The following is a 12,262-nucleotide window of genomic DNA, read 5'->3' as shown; positions in this document are numbered from 1 at the left end:
TGTAGCCTCAACATCAAAAGTCAAACCATCAACAATGTAATGGAAACCAAAGCAACAAGTTTATCAATTAAAATTTTGATCACAAAAAAACCTTCAAAAGAAGCCGAAGAATGTTAACCTAGTGTTGGTATCCAATGAGCATATCAAAGTTAAAGATGCAGTTTGGATACATGAAGCACAAGTTCAACTTCAACGACCAAATGTCATCGGGTCGGTCACATCAAATGACTCAATCACTGCTCATGGCTACTTTCAAGGAAACACTAATGTTTGGGCCAAGAGGCCTAAGGTAATAGTCTGGATCTACTCACCTCAATCAAAGAGTTCTACAGTAAGTAGAGCCATCAACGAAAGACAAACAACTCAACCAAGACAAAGAAATAATCGCAAAAGGCAAAAGCAAAGACTTTCAAAGCAACACGGCAAGTATGGGTACCAAAGCCAAACTTCAACAAAGCTACCCAACAAAGACAGGTGTAGCAACGGATGATTCCAATCAAGTTACTAGAAGCACAAGAATTTTATGAAGGTAACATTCAAATATGGTTACCAAAAGTTGTAGCTTAACCTGGAACAATGAAGATTAGTCAAGAAACCCTAGGGTCAATCCAAAGGCAATAAATGACAACCAGAAACCAATCACAACCAAAGGTGGTACAATCTCCAGATGGATACCTCGTCTTCAACTACAAAAGCAAGGCTTTTATAACGAAAATAATCCAGTATGGGTACCAACAAGCAAAAGGAGCAAATGCAAAAGACAGTCACACACGGACCAAAGACAAGGTGGATTCCGAAATCACTAGTGGAAACTCAATCACAGAGAACTCACAAACATCGACAATTGCTTCTCATGGGAGATAAAGCAGAGGCTCCAATAGTCACTACAACAGCAGAAGAACTTGTTTCACAAAAAAAGATCCACATCCGCAAACAAGTCAAGCCGAGCTGAAGTATGCCAACCTACTGGACAAAATGGTGGCATCCATAGACCAATATAATGGAAGAGGCCTAAATCTCCAAGCGCTTATTGGGTTTTTGGCCTTGAACAAGTACGTCCAAGTTGCCATTAAAAATACATGGCATAAAAGTCAAAAGTCGGGCAGCTAACCCACTAAATGAGTGAGGCATTAGTCCCAAACTTCAAGTAATATTCTCTAAAGGTCTAAGAGTCTTAGCTATTCTAGGTATTAGTCAAGTTGGAAGAGTTGAGCATATTTATTTTGTGTCGCTCATGTTGGTATAGGTGAGCATAAGAGTCAAAGTCTATGTATATTAAGTTTAGTGAAGTGATGGAAGAAGTCCAACAGACACTCATGCACTAAGCACCGCGAGGTATGAGGGGAGAAGATTCTACATTAAAACCCCTTCTGGGACCATAGGAGAGTGTTCCTAGAGCATAGCGCGACCTTTCTTAATAGTTTGTTTGCAATATTTAGAACCTTTTTCATGATGGATTGTGATTTTGGTACCTTGTTGGATTGCGAGCAGACGTGGTAGGATAGTGCTCCTAGGTGTCTTACACCTCCTTCTAAAGTTTCATTGCATTTTGACTTCATTTGAGTGCCCAATTGGCGTGATGAGCTAAGAGCGGTGAGAAAGGACATAGGATGATTTTTCGATCATTGAGTGGAGGTTTGCTTGTTGAGTTGTTGTGTTTGCTTGTTAGGTTCACTTCTTGAGGAACTAACAACCTCAAAGAGTCTCCGGGCCCCATCCAAGTCACTTCCCTAAGTATTGGCATATTATGTTAGTGCTAGATAGCTATGCTACACAGTTTATCGCATCGACCCGCTAATAAGGGTCAATGACGCAAACATGGTATTCATGGATCCCGAGGTGTAGGTTGTTTGAAAAAAAGCCTTACGCATGGGTTAGTGCTCCAGTCACACCCTGACTCATAGTTCAAACCCTCGACTTGGAGCATTTGAGTCAACTCGTCTAGCCAGGACACATGTGTGCATTGGCTCAAAACCAATTGGTAGCTATGATTATGTGCTTTTATGGCTCTATCGGATGACGTGACCACCCAACAAAGGGAAAATATTCCTCCTACAAAAGCTATAGCCACCCTTGTCATTGATCTCTTCAGTCAGTCATGTGTCACATATAGACGAGGGTGTACAACAATCCTAAATAGAGAGAGAGAGAGAGAGAGAGAGAGAGAGAGAGAGAGAGAGAGAGAGAGAGAGAGAGAGCATGGAATGAGTTGGTCACTTCTGACAACTATTCCAGGTTGGAGATTTAGAGCTAGATGTCAGCCTAGATGGAGAATCAAGTTCAAACTTCAAATAAATACAAAAATAAGATGTAGACTGAAATGAAAGTACAAAGTCAAAAGCTAGACACGAGAACTAGAACTGGTATATTTAGATACTAAAGAAACGTACAACTGGCACGAGATGCTCATACAAAAAAATTAAATGACAACACGAGCAACAAGTCAATGATTACAAAGACTCGTTGTAGCTTATAGAGTGACAGACTCTCAAAATGAAGTAGCAAGTCCTATTTACAGGTACCTATACAAGGCGCTGACTGACTGTGTATTTTTACAATTTTTGTGGTAATTATAGGTGGTAAATACTATATCCGACTACATAACCTCACTATGTACAGGCACCTGAGAAAGGCTCGTTCCCACCATCTACATTCCTCCTTCCCTTTCTTTGAATACTGGCATATTTTCAAAATTCCTGAATCCATTGGCTAATGTTAGCTAGATACACAAGGATGATTTCGTAAAACTTATAGGTGAAATCTTGATTAATCCAATATGAGTTGAGCATTCTCAATCCACCCAATTTTTGCCAAAGAATCTATTTCTTTCTTTAGATTCAGCGGGACTTAAACATATGAAAGGAGACAGTTTTCTTTAAGAGAAACACAAGATGAGTCTATAGGTTATACTGGGTTGATTTCTTTACACATTAAAACATTAAAATCATGCACATAATTCAAAGAGAATACCACAATTAAAATTGATAACTCAATGAGGATCGGATTTGTGTGGAGCCGGTACCCCCTCCTAAGGGTCTTTGTATTATAATTCTCTTTCAAAGAAAGATTTGATTACAACACAACTTGTGCTCTTGCAAAGCTTTCCTTGAACCAAGAAGATGGTGCTCTTCAAGACTCCATGGTATAACCCTCCTTCCCAAGCCCTAAACACCCCACAAAGGAGAAAGAATTGTGGGGTAAGAGATAGATGAGGGTGAAAGAGATATCTTTCAAGCAAGAGAACTTGTATTCCATATATGCTTGCTCATGGGAAAGCTCTTAGCATAGCTTAGCATAATAGAATAGTAGAGATGATGAAGAAGAAGATTTCACTTGCTTGGATTTGCATCCATGGCCAAGTGCTTGAACATGATGGTCTCCTCTCGAGCTTCCATGAGGGAGGGACAAATAAGAGAGAGAGAGAGAGAGAGAGAGAGAGAGAGAGAGAGAGAGAGAGAGAGAGAGAGATTACTTTGCCAACTTGGGGTCTTGAGAGAGTGTGAGAGAGGATCAAGGGAGCAAAAATCCCAACGAGCGCCTCCTTACATGCATATGCAATTTTACAACTAGACTTCAATGGAATGCTTACCACCTGGCCAATGACAAGTGAACACTCAATCTGAAACTAATGCATGCTCATACACTTGTCCACATTGTTATGCATGAAAAAAACTCACCCCTCCCTCCCCCCACGACTAGGACTTGTCTTGGCAAGTGTACACACACACACACACACATGCTAACTACTCGTAAAGCAAGTTAGTGCTACTTTGGACATGAGGTCTAGCGAAGCTCAGTAAAGAAGAACTGGAGTCAACTTTCTAAATGACGAAGGTTTGATCTAACCTTAGTCTTTAGCTTTTCCCTTTCATTTATTAAAAATTGTAAACTTATCCTTTTAATTAATTAGCTTGGATGTAAGACATTTGCACAAACCTTGGATATGAAGCTGACTCAGGCTGGGCTCAGGCTATAACCTACCTATTAATTTATGATCTACTAAATTAGGATGAACTTTGGTAAAGATAAAACTCACCATTGGGCTTTAAAGATTCACCTCTTGCCAATGCTTTGGAGATGCCACCAAGTTGCTTCAAAGAATTAAATATCTTTCCAAGTGTCTTGACTATCAATGGGAGCTTAGGTCTTCTTTCAATTACTTCAAAGAGTGCCTTTCCTGTAGAAGTATGGACAGTGTTATTGTACACATGCTCTACTAAGGGTAAATAATTTTCCCATTGATCTTTTTAATCTACTCACGTAACATATGCTTTAAGTAGATCAATGGTGGTTGAATCTCCTATCTCACTTTGGCCATCCATTCGTGGTGATAAGCTAAAGAGATATTCAACTTAGAACCCAAATTTTCAAAGAGACCCTTCCCAAAATTTCTTATCATTCTTGGATCTCTATCGGATACTACAGATGTTGGCAAGCCATGGTACTTAAAGACTTGTGAGATAAAGAGGGTTGGCGTATGATGTAGTTTAATAGTATTTTTGACCGGTATAAAATGTGCTTGCTTGCTAAACCTGTCTGTTATTGTCCATGTTCCCATGTATGGATTTTTGGCAATCCAAATATGAAATCCATGGATATACTTTCCCGTGGGGAATCAGGTATAGGCAATATCTTAAACAACCCAGGTTGCTTCCCTCATCATACTTTGTCTTTTGATATACAATGCATTTGGCAACATAATCTGGTATTTCTGCCTTTCTTTTTGCCAATAAGAGTGCATCTCCACTCCCTTGAGGGTAGCTTGAATTCCTATATGCCCCGCATAAGGTAGGACATGAGATTCATAAATGACCTTTTTACATAAGCTATGTGTAATGCTTAACCTATTGCCATAGAGAAGATAACCATCTTGCACATTGTATGGTTCCTCTTTCTTCCCTAGTGCAATGACTGGCATTACATCTTTGAATTTTGGATCCATAGCATACTCATCTATCATAGAGGATAAATCATTGTGAGTAGCAATCGATATAACATTCACCCTTGGTCTTTGTGTAAGTGCATCGGCCACTTGGTGATGCTTACCATCTATGTGACAGAGTATTTGCCCACCTCATTTAGCTTTCACTTGATTTAGTTAGTATCAAAAAGTATTTAAGACTTATATTATCTTGCGAGCAAGATAAATCAAGTGCTTAGAAGATAATGCTTCCATGCATCTAGGGCATGTAAGATAGATAGTAGCTCTTATTCATATATTGTAATGCCAAGGGCAAACCTAGGGGGTTCACGGACCCAGGTTAAGGACCGGTTGCTAGGTGTGGATATCTTAAACACCACATTCACAGGCACCATTCTAGCATTTCAAAAACCTTTCCCTACCAACATGACTGGCCCATTTTGGTGGAGTCTTCTTGGCCTAAAAAACACATCAAGCATACATTTTTTCTTCACATGCCTGCCTAGGGCCTTTGTACCTGCTTTAGCCCTCTGTCATGCACATGTAAACACCCATAGTGTTGCTTGGCACCACTTTTAGCCTCGATCAACTTTGGTTGCACCAATGTGTTAAGCTTAGGGATATCCTAAAGATAGAGTCTAGAAGTCCCTATAAGAGGAGGTGGTTGGGTGGAGAAGAGAACATCAATTCCATTTGACTTTACAGGCATCTAGATGTCAATTTTGTCTATTTAGCAGATGTATTACAAAATGGCTATTTCTAAATCATCCTACCCATGCTAGAGTGTGGATGTCATGTATTGAGGACACTTCTAATCCGCTGAGCCTTCTGACAAAGGTACATTCGTAATGATCACAACATAGGATGACATTATCAATTTATTGCAACTACAGTGGTTTTTGTCTTCCATGAACGTACAAGGGCTATGACATGGTTAGATGAGTATGAATCACAAGTATGTAGCTATTTTCTTATTGCAATTTTCCCTTTGTGAATGTTGGTGAAGTAAACTTTCATGCACATGGTCCCTCCTATTCACAAGGTACACCCACTAGCCTCTTACTACAAAATATGGGCCATGGGCATCATCCCCTAACTCAAGATGAAAATAGAAAAGGTATGCCCTTGTGCATACTCCAACTGTTGTTGTAATGAAAGATGTTGAAACCACATAAAGTGTGATCTTTTTGGTATTTTGTATGAACTGGAACACCCTTGGACATACCAAGATCTTGGCTTAGAGAATATTGGTATGAGCCAATAAATGTTGAATTATTCCAGACTACAGGAGTGAGGATATGAGTGGATGATGAGGGAAAATTGCATACAATGAGCTCTTGGAAGTAAGCAGAGAACTTATCGAGATCATGTTGAGAGAAGAATATGGGTGTTGCCTTGGAAAGTCTCTAGTGTAGTGGTCTTTGGCATCCGAACAATGTCTGCATGGTGGAGCGCCTTTCGGTTCTAGACATCTGTAAGCTTCAGTTTGTAGGGTTTTGCAAAGCTTTTGCTGAGACGATGCGGGCAAGGCCTTCTCCATCCACTTCTTAATCATGAAATCTCTTGGTTGTTGGGGTAGCCTGGCTACAAGGGATCTAGCCCGTGTCATGAATTTGACAAAGGTTTCCCCAACTCCAAGCTTTCCCCTGGTCCAAGGCCTTCTCACTATAGTCGCCCGGTTGAAACTCAACAATGAAGGCCACTTTGAGGGCATTCTAGTTGGTAAAGTGGAATTTTGGAAACTGACTATACCATTTGTTGGCTAGTCCCTCCAAGGTGGAGGGAAAAGCACCATATAGGCATCTTCTTGATTTAGCCCACGGCTTTGATAGAGTGACAAGAATTGCCTCACATGATCAACATCATCTTTAGAAGATAGTCCCTTAAAAGTAGGGAACTTGATGTTGACCCTCTACAGAAGGGTTGTTGATTGCTCCGCCATGATAGGCCCGATGAGAGGGATGGAAAGGATTCTCTAGAGAAGAGGTTGGAGATGGAGATGATGGTGGGGATGGAGAAGGTGACCTTTGACTGACCGGGGCAAGGCTTGTGTGAATATAGAGGCAATGGTGCAAGTGAGGTAGCAAAAGGTGTATAGGTGATGACAATGATGAATCTTCACAGGACTTCTCAAACGTTCTCCATTTGACTTAGAGCAAGTAACACACATGCATAGATGCAAAAATGAGATTTCCTAAATTTTTTAGGCTAACACTTAGGGTAGGTGGTCGGAGGGGCTAGAGATGCCTATTGCACCTAGAATGTGGCAACGCTATTGGCTTGCCTCAATTTGGCTTCCCAGGTGATTGGGCTAGGTTGCAAGACTTGATAGAGCTAGTCCCATTGGGTGTGCCAAAAATGAGAGCAAATGTAGATGGAAATGGTGCACAATGCTCTCTAGTGGTGGGGTGCTTTGGATGTAGTATGCATGCGGACTCACAAGCTATCTCAAACCATCAAACAATGTGAAAACATGAAAATAGAATTGAACAAAGAACTGAAACAGTAGCCCAAACAACCACAAGCCCTCCAAGGAAACACCTTGCACATAACCAAATGACCATACAAAGACTAGTCTGCGGCCAACTTTGCCCAGTCCACGACTACACAACAAAGTACAATGAGGATGTAGAGGCTGAGGTGTAATGGAGAGTGCAATGGGTGAAAAGGTACATGACACAATTGAATCACACTATAACTAAATAACATGACTACAAGGATCACGTGCCCAATTGCAGACAATCAAGGTGAAGTTGAAGGAGTACGAGCGGAAGTGCGACGCGAGAGAGAGTGCGAGAAGAAGAGCACGACGATATGGTGAACTCACTCTACTGTAATGTGTAGAGCATAGTGAGTTCTTATTAGGTTTTTACAAAAGAATATGTGTACATACCTGGCGGCCCGCCCACTTACCTGGGCGACCACATTGGGATTTATACCCCAACAACCTCCCACTTAAAGTCCAATGTGGTACTTTAAGTGTGAGAGAAGCTACTATACAAGCTAATATACAAGAGATGTAGAGAAGTGATGTACTACCCTACACCTAACTGCTTGCAAAAATGCGCAAAGCTCTCTGAGGGAAGTCCTTTTGTAAGTAGATCAGCAAGATTTTCTGTGGTGTGAACTTTGACAAGCTGAAGTTGCTTATCCTCGAGCATTTCCCTGATGAAACGATACTTCACATCCATATGCTTTGTCTTTGAGTGATAAATTGGATTGCGAGCCAATTGTATAGCACTTTGACTATCACAATATAACACAAGAATCTCTTCTTTGATTCCCAAATCTGTTACTAGTCGATTAAGCCAAATTGATTCTTTGCATGCCTCTGATGCTGCAACATATTCAGCCTCTGTACTAGACTGAGTAACACAATCTTGTAATCTAGAACGCCATGATACTGCTCCACCAGCCAATGTAAAGACATACCCTGACGTAGACCTTCGGTTGTCTAAGTCACCTGCATAATCTGAGTCTGTAAAACCCTTTACACTTAGCTCCTGACTCCCATAGCATATACGCATACTCTTTGTAGCTTTCAGGTATCTCAATATTCCTTTCACTGCCTCCCAATGTTTCTTGCCTGGGTTTGACATGTATCGACTTACTACTCCCACTGCAAATGCAATGTCTCAGCGAGTAGCAATCATTGCATACATCAAACTACCCACTACACACGCATATGGAATCTTATCCATTTCAGCCTGTTCTTCCTCAGACACAGGACAATCTTGTTTGCTAAGTTTCACATATGCTGGCAATGAAACACTCAGTGCCTTTCCCTTCTCCATATTGAAACGTTGCAAAACCTTGTCAATATACTCTGTTTGAGATAACCAAATCAGCTTCTTTGATCTGTCTCTCTCAATGCGCATACCAAGTATATGACTTGCCTCACCCATGTCTTTCATGTCAAATGATTTTTCCATCTTTGACTTCAAGGCTGAAATTTCTTCCAAGTGCTTGCCAGCAATCAACATGTCATCCACATACAAAATAAGGATCAGCCAACTACCATCCTAAGCCTTCTTTGTATATAGACAGTGATCGAACTCACTACGTTTGTAGCCTTGAGAAAGCATAAACTTGTGGAATTTATGGTACCATCCCCTTGGTGATTGTTTTAAGCCATAAAGACTCTTTAACAACTGGCATACCCAATCTTCCTTGCCTTTCTCAACAAACCCTTCTGGCTGCTGCATGTAAATTTCCACATCTAAATCACCATGCAAGAACGTTGTCTTGACATCCATTTGGTGCAACACCAAATCTAATATGGCAACCAATGCAAGAAAGCATCTCAATGTAGTCATCTTGACCACTGGAGAGAAGACTTCATCAAAGTCAATGCCTTGTTCTTGCTTAAAGCCCTTGGCAACAAGCCTTGCTTTGTACTTTGGCTGACTATCATGAGCGGTGATCTTATACCTGTAAACCCATTTACAAGGTAGAGCCTTTTTGCCCCGTGGTAATTTAACTAGCTTCCATGTCTGGTTTTTATGCAGAGCTATCATCTCTGACTGCATGGCCAATTGCCAATTCCCAGAGTCCTTCATTTGCACTGCTTCCTTGTAACATTAAGGCTCATTGCAATCAGTCAACATGACATAGTTCATAGATGGAACAAACCTATCAGGAGGTCGCGTGACACGTCCAGATCTACGCACAATAGGTGGCTCAGGCTCAGCCACAACCTGTGGTTCCACTCTATCCTGTCCTTGCTCCTCTTGAGCCCTAACATTTTGTCTTGCACGTGCAGGTCCATCTTCTTGGAAGACAACTCTTCTAATCTTCTCAACCCTCTCTGGTTTAGAATGATATTTGGATTCATTAAAGTGAACATCATTGCTGCGGACAACCTTTCTGGATTTGGGATCCCAAAGTCTGTACCCCATCTCACCAGAATTACCATAGCCTAGAAAGATGCACTTTCTACTCTTTGGCTCAAGTTTGTTCCTAAATTCCTTTGGAACGTGAGTATATGCCTCATAGCCAAAGACTCTGAGATGCTTGTATGAGGGCATTTTGCCTGACCATACCATCTCTGGCACTGAATCCTTCTGCAAAACCTTGCGAGGAGATCTATTTACAAGATGAACAGCTGTTGATACAACTTCAGCCCAAAACCCATTTGGCAGTTGTGCATTAGACAACATACTTCTGAACTTCTCTTGTATGGTCCTATTCATCCTCTTAGCAACACCATTTTGAGGAGGATTGTAAGGAGCAGTAAGATCAAGTTTTATACCTTTTGACTCACAAAAGTCCTGAAAGGCCTTTGAAACATACTCTCCACCATTGTCAGTGCGTAAGCATTTAAGCTTCTTGCCACTCTGATTCTCCACAAGTGTCACAAACGTTTTGAAAACACTAAACGCTTCATCCTTGTGCTTGAGAAAGTAAACCCATACTTTCCTCGAGTAATCATCTATAAATGTCATAAAGTAAGAAGCCCCCCCTAGAGATAGGTTAGCCATAGGTCCACAAAAATCATTATGAACAAGTGCCAACTGTGTATCTCTTCTACTGCTTCTATGCTTATGTGGCTGTTGTGCTTACCATACAGACAATGTTCACAAAATTCGAAATCATTAAATGAAAAGCCAGGCAAATAACCAGAACGAGACAAGATTTCCATTCCCTTCTTGGACATATGTCCTAACCGGCTATGCCACAAAGAAACGTTCGGCTGCTCGGTTACATTGATTGCATTTTTAGAGACATTTGATACATAAATCATGTAAAGTCCTCCAGACTTTACTCCATGTGCTACTGTCATAGAACCCTTGGATATCTTCCACATGTTCTGTCCAAAAGTGGTGACGTATCCAGCATCATCAAGTAAACCCGTGCTGATCAAGCTCTTTGTAATTGCGGGAACATGTCTCACATTCTTCAGCGTGAAAGAAGAGACATTCTGAAACTTCAATTGAACATCTCCAACACCTAAGATCTCACATGTCTGCCCATTGCCTAGCCGAACATGATCTTTAGTGGTCACATAAGAAGTAAACCACTCCTTGTTTGGAGACACATGAAGTGATGCCCCTGAGTCTATAATCCAGTCACTCAGTGCATTTCCATCAGATGCTTTAAGAATAGCTGAGTCCATTGTATTTTTCAAGAAGTAAATGTCTCCTGACACTAGACTGCCATCCTCTGTAACAGTGTTTGTCACATTTATTTCTTGAATCTTCACTGAGGACTTGTTCTTCTCACCATGGTCTTTAGCTTTCTCTTTGCCTTTTTCTGCTTTCCATTCTCTGCAGTCTCTTTTCATGTGACCCTTCTTGCCACAATGGTAGCATTCTATGTCACTCTTGACTTTAGCACTGCGGGACTTGCTACAAGACTGATTCCTCTTTCCACCTTTGTACTTTTCTTTGGTCCTTCCCCTGACAACTAAGGCTGTTCCTTTGCCTTTGTCCATTGTCTTTCTATTGGTTTCTTCAGTAAGAAGACTTCCTTCTACACCTGCTATGTTCAAACCATCTGGAGGTGCAGAATTACTCAAAGTTGTGCGAGAAGTGTCCCAACTTTTCGGCAATGTGATCAACAGGAACATAGCTCTAACAGGTTCATCAAACTTGACACCTTGAGCTGACAACTGACTCTAGATTGTGTTGAATTCATTCAGATGATTGGACATAGGTGTCCCTTCTTCCATCTTCAAGTCAACAAGCTTCTTAAGCCAGTATACCTGTGAAGCTGCACTCTGCTTCTCATAAAGATCACTCAGCTTTAACCATGCTTGATAAGTCGACATCTCGTCTGCTACATTGAAGTAAACGCTTTCTGCCAAAGTCAACATAATGGTAGAAAGTGCCAATTCATCCATTTCGGTCCATTCATCTTCGTCCATATCTTTCGGTTTTATCCCCTTGAGCTTTATAGGTTTTATCTGCTTCTTTTGTACCAACACGTGCCAAATCTGCTTCTTCCACAATGGGAAATTGGTTCCATCCAGCTTCTTGATATTGTAAAGAACTGTGTCCTGTGATCCAGCCATAGCTACGCTTCACAGTGGTTTACTTTCCTGGGAAAAATTCGGCAGAGTTTCCCCTGTAAACTGACCTCTGAACCAATATCAACCTGTCAAATGAACCAAGAAAGCTTCAGATTCTCCATAAATTTTGGCAGAGTCTCCTTTGTAAAATGGCTCTAGTGTACTCAAAAACAGACCAAAAACAGCTCAAAAAACACTGTCTCTCTGACACTGTAAGCTGTGGGTAAACCTGTCCTGCACCTGTACCGTCTTTGACTATCCTGTCACTGTCCTGTAAACATAGACTGTGACAATGCCTCAACGGCAGTAAAGCAAAGATGCAATCCCAACTG

The sequence above is a fragment of the Adiantum capillus-veneris genome, chromosome 10 (assembly GCF_014529385.1).
Source record: "Adiantum capillus-veneris isolate H3 chromosome 10, ASM1452938v2, whole genome shotgun sequence".
NCBI classification, from domain to species: Eukaryota; Viridiplantae; Streptophyta; class Polypodiopsida; order Polypodiales; family Pteridaceae; genus Adiantum; species Adiantum capillus-veneris.
The sequence above is the reverse complement of the archived record's forward strand: the minus strand, read 5'-3'. Positions refer to the sequence as shown.